Here is a 7,240-nt window from a genome sequence, read left to right as displayed (position 1 = left end):
CTAGGCCCCCAAGCAAAAGTTTCAGAAAGGGACCTTTTAGCCTTCGCTAATTATAAATTAATCAGCTCTCCAGTGGTGAGAAGGCCCCCTTCTCTCTGCACCCATCCCCCACTCCCCAGTGTTTATGCCTAGAGCAAGAATGAAATATTTTATAAAACATAGAGAAGCTCTTAGAGAAGATGATATGGTTACTGAGTTGGTAGTGATGAAAAAACACTGGCATAATTATAATCTATGACATTTTCAATGATGATTAATACTTTTTCCTTTATTGAGTAGAGTGCTTGGTAGAGCAGTGGTTAAGATAGTGGGCTGTGAGTTAGACTGCCTGGGTTCAACACTGGACTATGCCACTTAGCCCCTGTGTGAAATAGGATCTAGCTAAATCATTTTTTATACTTGTAAATGAAGATAGGAGAACACCCAGCTCAGCGTCATATGATAATAAAAAAAATGATAAATAATGCACGCAGCATTATCAGCACAGTACCTAGCAAAGAGTAAGACCAAAAATGTTACTGATGATGATGATGATTACTCACAGAAGGGAAGTGAACATTTAGGAACAAGTTGAAAGGTAAACCCCTACCGGGGCTGCAGAACATCCACAGGCAAAAAGGAAATTTGTGGCCACTCAGTAACTTGAATCAGGTTTACTGTGAATTTAACTATTTCTATGAGTTTCCTGAGAATTCTTTCAGCACGCATCTGGCACCAGCTGTCCATCTCCAGATCCCAAGGAAAGCTGGGATCAGGAGCTGGAGAGAGCTAAGAACCACAACTGTCCTTTGTCACTATAGACCAGTGGTGCCCACAAAGCAAGCTGTTAACCTCTCTCAGTGGTAGTACTCCTTCCCAGAAGGTGCTGAAATGTAAAACCATTATTCAATTAGCTGATGGTCATTGGAAAACAAAAACTTTCCTTAGATATGTTTTTTCATTTCTTATCTGAGACACTATGTCAAATGCTTTGGTGTTCCTGCCAGTTGAGATGTGATTTTACTCTAAGACACCACTTTAGCTTCTAAATTTACTTAATGTATTTTTAAAAATTTTAAGTGGCCATTGACACCCATATATTTCAGAGACTGGTGAAGTTTTGTTTGAGGTGGAAATTACTTAGTAAAAATCGTTAATGTAAGGGTTATCTGAAAATCTGAGACCTCTCTACTTGGTCGTTAGCCTTTGAACTTCTGAAGATGTCTTTGGTAGATGATGAAATCTATGGAAATCATTGATGATGAAAGAAGACGTCTCCTTGTAAATAATACAAGAATTTAACACTAAGATAAAATCCAACTTTTCAAAGAAAGTTGAGTATCAGAATGGTACTAGTAACAGAATGGTAATTCTGTGATCCTTAGACTGCGAAGGCCTGATTATAAATCCAAATTGAATAGGACCACCTCTTTATAACTGTCTTGCTAGAGAAAGAAGGGTTATATATGATAGAAATAACAAGAAAGCTGATGTTTAAAAAATTATGAAGAGTGCTAACGTCAATACAATATAATTACTGTAAATAAGTTGCTAATTTTGTACAAAATGTCCTTTCTTTTCAACAGTTATAGATTTAGAGTCTGGCTTCTCTCAAGTGTCCTACATTAAGAAAGTACTTTTTGTATATCAATGGTATCAAATGGTATCATTTGAAGGCTAGTTGTATGTTACACTTACAATTTTCTTTTGTCCGCCTTTCACACCACAATCAGAAGGCTGCTGGTAATTCTACTTCAAGAAGAGAAAGCACACTTATAAATGAGTTTATTATATCATCTCTCTGGCCACAAACCCAGTAAAACCTGCTTCAGTGTAAATACAGACAATTCCTAAGACTATATTTTCAAACTTAATTTTGAAGACGAATGTTCATAAGAAACTTTGATGATACTAGATTTGAAAGCCTTATATTCCAAACCATGATGGGTTGGCCAATTTCCTTTCATCTAAGCAACTGAAGAGTAAAACCCTTAAGACTGACATAAGCTTTTTTTTGGTGTTTTTTTTTTCTGTAAAAGACAAATACTACAATAAAGTACTTAAATATCACACCTTGTCTTCTATATCTTTACTATACTGCAAATGCAGTACTTTTAAAAATTTTGCCAACTGAAGCCTGAAACTGTCGATAATTTTGGGTGACTATAGTTTGATCACATAACTATGTGTTTTGTTCTCGAACTGCTACTGCTGATTTCTTTGAATTATAGCTGGAAGTCTAAGCCTCTGCAACAATAGAGTCTCTGGTGATTTAAACGCAGCAGTTAGGAAATTTAGCTGAATCTGCTTCTTTTTGGTATAAACGAAAAGTTTGTACTCAATGTCTGCCATTTTGGTCAATAAATGTATTTGAACTGATGATGTAAAGTCCATTCTAAGTCAAAGAAGAATATTATGTAATGCCAACCTCTTCAGAGTATTTCTATGAGCTGTGGTAAGGTCTTGATTCAAAATCCAGTCCTGAGTGTTGGCAAAATCACACTTGAGATGGTGTTCCATATACAGGTATACATTCTGTCCTACCCCCCTCCCAAAAACCATGTTGGTGCTCTATTAGACATGAAGAGCCCTTCACATACCTCCACTGAAAAGAACTACAAGTGCTTTCAGTCTACTTTCACTTATGGCAACTTTCTCTCTTTAGATATGTCTTACATTGGCAACAATGAGTTCTGAAGTCAGAAGACTAACTTGGAACATTATATACCAGGACTGTAATGCAAGGAAAATCTTCAACAGAGAGTTACAAATGAGGTAGAATATGGATCCTTCATAAATTTCTCAATTACTCTACTTTAAGCATTCTCAGTATCTGGAGTCATGGCATTAGTTAGCCTCTAATTTTAAGCCTTTCTTAAACATTGTCCTGTGCTGGTAAAGTACAGGATTGGTCCTGGAATGATATCTATTACTGCAAGAGTAAGTTGCTGTTTTTTTTTTTTTTTTATCTTTGTATAATAGCTTAGCATGGGCTAGGGTTGTCTTTCCTATCCCTGGAGGGTTATTGAGAAGCAGATAGGGCAATCAAACTTCATTGACAAGTTTTTGAATGTTTCTCAGGATGTCCTGATGAGAAATGTGGGTGGTATTTTTCAACGCAGGTCAGTTTCCTACTTTTGTCTGCCATGGAGGTAACCAGCTCTGAGGCTCCAAGGGGAATTGTTATATCCCTAGCATGTCTGCACAGCTACAAATGAAAATCTGACTCTGGAAAGTTCATATTAGTGTTGTTATACATTTAGAAACATTTGTTATTATACAGTACTGGTGGCTTACAATCATTGTAAAAAAAAAAAGTTATATTGATAACCAAACAGAAAATAACCTCTCTTGAAAGCCTACTGCCCAGAGATTGCCATTGTAAATATTTTGTTATATATCCTCCCAAAATTTTCCAAATAACAGTTGACTCACATTCTCATGCTGTTCTATTACCTTCTTTTTCTACCAACATCTCATGAACATCTATTAAAAAATGAGTATGCATGATAATTTTCATGGTTATATAACATTCCCTTGGGTCACAATTAATTACTAATAACTAAAACTTATTGGGAGCTAATAGTCGTGTCTGATTAGCTAATATGTAGCTGTCTACCTTGAAGAAAGTGACTACCGTGCCTTCAGAGAAGTCCTGCTCCTCACTTTCCTGGGGTCACCTTCCCAATATTTATCATGTCTTTTTGCCCATCCAACAGGACACAATGGAAAAAGGTATTTCCAAGTTTGGCTCCAGAAACTTCTGTCATAATAAGACATAAGCTAAAGTAACTGTAAAATTAAACTATTTTATCTCATTCTATTTTTCATCTTGATTTATTTTTTTAAGATTTTATTTATTTATTTGACAAAGGGAGAGAAAGAGAGCATGAGCACAAGCAGGAGGAGCGGCAGGCAGAGGGAGAAGCAGACTCCCCACTGAGCAGAGATCCATCAGGACTCTGGGATCATGATTTGAGGTGAAGGCAGACCCTTAACCGACTGAGCCACCCAGGTACCCCTCCATCTTGATTTATTTAAAATGATTTATTTATTCTACTCTTCCATCTGGAGTTATGCCTGTTCAGTTGTCCAGTCTAGCTCTCTAGGAATATTGTGTAAGTACAGCACCAGAGCATAGCACAGCTAATGCAACACCAATAACACAAATGTCCCCAAGTTTGAACATTCCTAGGGAAGAATCTGTTTCTTTGACTTTACCAGCTTCTAGAGGCCACTCGTATTCCTTCGCTCATGACCCCCTTTCTCCTTCTTCAAATCCAGCAATGTTGTATCCCTCTGACCAATCTTCTATAGTCATATCTTCTTATCACAGCTGGGAATGGTTCTCCACTTTTAAGGACCCAGCTGATTAGATAATCCAAAATAATCTCCCTATCTCAAAGTCCTTAACTTGATTGCATCTGCAAGTTTGCTTCTGCCATATAAGGTACCAGGAATTAGGTACTAGTCACAGGTACCAGGAATTAGGACATAAGCATCTGGAGGTACCATTATTCTGCCTGCTATAATGGCCGTGAAGAGCATGTAGCAGTAGTCAAATATATGCTTATTGTGTAATGTCCAAGGGAAAACTATTATGTATACTTTACTTTTATTATTATTGCTATTATTTTTGCTATATGATGACAAGTATTTTTGAGATAAAACACAGTAAAAATAAGACTAGAGGTAATTATACCAAACGGAACTCAAAGACACATACTGGCGGTGAAAGTGAGCGATCTCACTGGTTTGGAGAACTGATATGCACCTTGAAAAATTCCTTCCACATGAAATATTAATGTGTTTTTTTCTTCTAAAAGCTGCTCTGCCTCAAGGCTTCAGGTGTTTCTTCTGCTCAGGTCAACAGCAGGAATTTTCAAAACTAGTGGGTTTAAAACTGAGATAAGCTTTTAGAAAGCAAGCTGCAATTTTTTTTTTAAGCAATTGGGAATTTTGGTTATTCACTTTGCTTTAAAACTTCTTCTCTGCCTTGCGAACTACAATCCATGGGGGAAAAAACAAAAACTTGCATCACTTAAAAATTTCACTATGAACAAGGACACTTTCGGTTCCAAATGATCCTCGTTTCCTTTTAACATCTAGATTAGCTAATTTCTTTGAACTGTAAATTTTGAACAATAAATAAATAAAAAAGAACAAGAAGAGAAAGTAAATGCAAACTAATGAGGAATTGTAGGGACCCAACTGAAGGTATAGTTCACCCAGGTGCCTTTGTGTGGTTTAATTTGTTTTGTGTGTCACATAAAAATGTGGTTCTCATTTCCAAATGACAAGTGTAATGGAGTGCTTTGTGAAAAACAACTGCATTATAAATGGCGCTTTATGAGAGAATCTCACTGACAACTCATAGTTATCAGACAAAGTATACAAGTATAAATTAACAAATATTTTAAAAATATACATTTGGGGGAGGAGGTAGCTTTGAGCTTGATGAAATCTCTGACACCATCCACCTTTTAGCCCAACTCTAGGAGTTGAATGGATTGGAACTTGGGAGGATACACGTAGGGGGGTACTTCAAATATGGTCCTGTTTTGGGAGATCCTGCCAAGACTCAGGTCGTCTACCTCTCTGGAGGGGGAGTAGAGCTTGAAACATTGAAACGTTTTAGGAAATTTTTTCATGGACAGCTGTTGATATAGAGTAGGGCCTCAACGAACATTAGCTGAATAGAAATCTAAATGTATAATGATCATCTTTCCAGTAGAAATGCAGCACCTCAAGATATTATAATGGCTTAATCTGTAGTGGTCACAAGTACAGACTTCATCACCAAGTATGAATCAATTTCTAATGACTTCCTATTGCTTCTCACTCAACAGAGTTCTGTGTTGTTTTCTCTGCTTCTGCCAATATCTTATTGTATTCCTTCCTTGCCATTACAGTGGTCAGTGGCACTTGCAGGGAGTTCTGTCCTTTATGGATGATTCTCATCATCAGAAAGATTGCTGACCCTTTGTTTGGTCATCAGATAATGGAGCGGGGGGTGGAAGGGAGTGAAGCCCAGCCAGGGTGATTGCAAAAGTTGAGGAAGTCTCAAGCTGCTATCTCATTCAGTGATTATGCACAATGTCACATACAAGTAAGAGTTAAATTTCATAACTTAAGTTCTGCTAGAAAATGAGCTTCATAATTTATCAATCAACAATCAATATTATTGAGTGTTTGCTATAAACAAGATCAGGTACTAAGCCCTCTGAAGTTTACAAAAATAAATAAGGCAAGGGGAGGGGCACCTGGCTGGCTCGGTTGGTAGAGCATGCCACTCTTGATCTGGGGTCATGAGTTCAAGCCCCATGTGAGGCATGGAGATTACTTTAAAAAAAATAAAAAGTAAATAAATAAGACAAGGGGGAAGTTCTGATCAGATTTGCAATGTAATAACATTGTTTTTGCTGCATTTCAAGAGAAAGATTCTGGTTGGGAGAAAGAAGGGATTGATAGGGCATTGGTTTGGTTATTTTAATGGAAGCCAAATAATCATGGCTTCCATAAGATGAATTCTTTTTCTCTCTCATTAAAGTTTGAGGTGGCAGAAAGTCCAAGGAGATAAGTTTCCTTTTATCTTGTGGCTCCTTCATCCCCTAAGGTTTTCACTTGTAAGCCCGAACTTGACTCACACTATCTTGTCACAATCCAGACTGCAGAAAGGTGAAAGAAGAGGAAGACAAACATCTCTATTTTACGAATGTGGTTCAGAAGGTGCACATGTCACTTCCGTTCTCAGGTTATTGACCAGAACATCCTTGGCCGGGTGACATTGCAGCTTGGTCATATGAAGGTGCCAGGGAGGTTGGGAAATGTGGTCTCTAGCTGGGAGGCATGGTGCTCATTTCTATCACCAAAAGGAAGAAGAGGATGTGGGTATTGGATATAATTAGCCATCTCTGTTGTAGGAGACAAGACTGGAGGCAAAGAGATTAATTAAGATTAATTAATTAATTAATGCAATTACAGTGGCCTGAACAAGGTTATTATTCATGATAATAGGAAAGATTAAAAGAGTATTTGGAAGGAAGAATTGACGGGACTCAGTAATTTATTGAATGTGAGGAATAAAAGAGAGTAAGGAGTAATTAATTCATTTCTTCACTATGTAATGAGTCCCTACACTGTGCCAAGCATCACCATCACTGTTGTGAACAGATACTATTTGTGCCTTAAGGAACTTAGACACTGAAATGTGATGTTCAGATTTGTATTAAAAATTACACTGCCATCTATTAAGATACAG

General features: G+C 37.2%; 1 pseudogene; it reads right to left on the bottom strand.

Moving 5' to 3' along the window:
* Positions 1-2,218: 2,218 nt before the first annotated feature.
* Positions 2,219-3,749, bottom strand: LOC123781515 (replication factor C subunit 5 pseudogene; annotated as a pseudogene).
* Between the last annotated feature and the right edge of the window lie 3,491 nt (positions 3,750-7,240).

The sequence above is a fragment of the Ursus americanus genome, chromosome 34 (genome assembly GCF_024610735.1).
Source record: "Ursus americanus isolate L20-20 chromosome 34, mUrsAme1.1.p, whole genome shotgun sequence".
Taxonomy (NCBI): Eukaryota; Metazoa; Chordata; class Mammalia; order Carnivora; family Ursidae; genus Ursus; species Ursus americanus.
This window is presented reverse-complemented; position numbering and strand designations above follow the sequence as displayed.